Genomic DNA, 2,500 nt, shown 5'->3' on the forward strand with positions numbered 1-2,500 from the left:
GGAAACCTTTGCTGCCGATCTGATGCCTGACGTGCTTCTCTCAATGGCTGCCAATCTGTTGAATTGATTTTTCTTGGAACTCACTACTGGGAAGGCGGTATGTTCCCTCTTGCTTGCCCTCCCACTGCCCTCCCCCTCTCCTCGGCTGGCCTTAGATTGCTTGTTGCATGCACAGGGTGCAGATTTTGAGCCCACGCGTATCTCCTTTTTTCCCCAGCTCTTCCGCTTCAAAAACACATTTTTGGTCAAATTCTCCATCGTCTCTCATGGACTTCTCTGCGGATGTTCCATGCGAGAGCCAAGCTTTTCTCTGGAGGTGCCAGGCAGGCGCTTCAAGCGACACAGCTGTTTATGCCAGGAAAATTGGAACGCAGCAGTTCCGTCGTTGGCTCGTTGGTCTAGGGGTATGATTCTCGCTTAGGGTGCGAGAGGTCCCGGGTTCAAATCCCGGACGAGCCCTGCTCTCTCTGTCTGAGGGCGAGCCTGAGCGCTCTTCTTTTTCTCGCCTCCCTTTAACTAAAGCACACCGTCTTCTGCAGCTGACCAAGCCGACAAATGTGAGAGTATCGACGCCAGTGCATGGCTTGGTCAAAACGTTGGCTCGTTGGTCTAGGGGTATGATTCTCACTTCGGGTGCGAGAGGTCCCGGGTTCAAATCCTGGACGAGCCCTGCCTGGTGCGTGCTTGGCATAGCTCTCTCTCTCCCCATCTGTGCCAGTATGCTTTTGCAACGGTCTTACTCAAGGGCGCTTGGCTCTGCGTCATGCACGCGGCGGTGCTTCTCAACGAGGGTTATCTTTACACCACCTCGGAGCCTTTTGCAAGTGGAACTCTGTGAGCCTTCCGAGGAAGCTCTTTCTTAGCTCATGCACTGCTATGGCTCTGCTTCTCCCGTAAGGTGCCAGAGGTCTTTGGCGGGCTCCCCATTTTCACGGCTTTGTTCCTCTTCTGTTTCTGTCACTCGGCTGCTCTCTACTCCTCCTGCCTTTTCTGACACTGCTGTCAGATCTTGCGCTTGCTGCATCCTGTGCCAAATTGTGAGAGTGAGCAAGGCGCTTCGTGGCCACTTTCTCCGTAACTGGCTCGTTGGTCTAGGGGTATGATTCTCGCTTTGGGTGCGAGAGGTCCCGGGTTCAAATCCCGGACGAGCCCTTGCTTACGGAAACCTTTGCTGCCGATCTGCTGCCTGACGTGCTTCTCTCAATGGCTGCCAATCTGTTGAATTGATTTTTCTTGGAACTCACTACTGGGAAGGCGGTATGTTCCCTCTTGCTTGCCCTCCCACTGCCCTCCCCCTCTCCTCAGCTGGCCTTAGATTGCTTGTTGCATGCACAGGGTGCAGATTTTGAGCCCACGCGTATCTCCTTTTTTCCCCAGCTCTTCCGCTTCAAAAACACATTTTTGGTCAAATTCTCCATCGTCTCTCATGGACTTCTCTGCGGATGTTCCATGCGAGAGCCAAGCTTTTCTCTGGAGGTGCCAGGCAGGCGCTTCAAGCGACACACCTGTTTATGCCAGGAAAATTGGAACGCAGCAGTTCTGTCGTTGGCTCGTTGGTTTAGGGTTATGATTCTCGCTTAGGGTGCGAGAGGTCCCAGGTTTAAATCCCGGACGAGCCCTGCTCTCTCTGTCTGAGGGCGACCCTGAGCGCTCTTCTTTTTCTCGCCTCCCTTTAACTAAAGCACACCGTCCTCTGTAGCTGACCAAGCCGACAAATGTGAGAGTATCGACGCCAGTGCTCGGCTTGGTCAAAACGTTGGCTCGTTGGTCTAGGGGTATGATTCTCGCTTCGGGTGCGAGAGGTCCCGGGTTCAAATCCCGGACGAGCCCTGCCTGGTGCGTGCTTGGCATAGCTCTCTCTCTCCCCATCTGTGCCAGTATGCTTTTGCAACGGTCTTACTCAAGGGCGCTTGGCTCTGCGTCATGCACGCGGCGGTGCTTCTCAACGAGGGTTATCTTTACGCCACCTCGGAGCCTTTTGCAAGTGGAACTCTGTGAGCCTTCCGAGGAAGCTCTTTCTTAGCTCATGCACTGCTATGGCTCTGCTTCTCCCGTAAGGTGCCAGAGGTCTTTGGCGGGCTCCCCATTTTCACGGCTTGGTTCCTCTTCTGTTTCTGTCACTCGGCTGCTCTCTACTCCTCCTGCCTTTTCTGACACTGCTGTCAGATCTTGCGCTTGCTGCATCCTGTGCCAAATTGTGAGAGTGAGCAAGGCGCCTCGTGGCCCCTTTCTCCGTCACTGGCTCGTTGGTCTAGGGGTATGATTCTTGCTTTGGGTGCGAGAGGTCCCGGGTTCAAATCCGGGACGAGCCCTTGCTTACGGAAACCTTTGCTGCCGATCTGATGCCTGACATGCTTCTCTCAATGGCTGCCAATCTGTTGAATTGATTTTTCTTGGAACTTACTACTGGGAAGGCGGTATGTTCCCTCTTGCTTGCCCTCCCACTGCCCTCCCCCTCTCCTCGGCTGGCCTTAGATTGATTGTTGCATGCACAGGGTGC

General features: G+C 54.2%; 4 non-coding genes across 4 annotated transcripts; all 4 read left to right on the forward strand.

The window, feature by feature from the left end:
- Positions 1-387: 387 nt before the first annotated feature.
- TRNAP-AGG (transfer RNA proline (anticodon AGG)) lies at positions 388-459 on the forward strand. Its single transcript has one exon. It is a non-coding gene; the product is annotated as a tRNA-Pro (tRNA).
- Positions 460-598: 139 nt separating this feature from the next.
- TRNAP-CGG (transfer RNA proline (anticodon CGG)) lies at positions 599-670 on the forward strand. The gene has a single exon. It is a non-coding gene; the product is annotated as a tRNA-Pro (tRNA).
- A 410-nt stretch (positions 671-1,080) lies between these two features.
- TRNAP-UGG (transfer RNA proline (anticodon UGG)) lies at positions 1,081-1,152 on the forward strand. Its single transcript has one exon. It is a non-coding gene; the product is annotated as a tRNA-Pro (tRNA).
- Positions 1,153-1,758: 606 nt separating this feature from the next.
- On the forward strand, positions 1,759-1,830 carry TRNAP-CGG (transfer RNA proline (anticodon CGG)). The gene has a single exon. It is a non-coding gene; the product is annotated as a tRNA-Pro (tRNA).
- Positions 1,831-2,500: the final 670 nt, after the last annotated feature.

This window comes from Phyllobates terribilis, unplaced genomic scaffold (genome assembly GCF_046119375.1).
Source record: "Phyllobates terribilis strain yellow unplaced genomic scaffold, ASM4611937v1 Scaffold_5__5_contigs__length_657084704, whole genome shotgun sequence".
NCBI lineage: Eukaryota > Metazoa > Chordata > Amphibia > Anura > Dendrobatidae > Phyllobates > Phyllobates terribilis.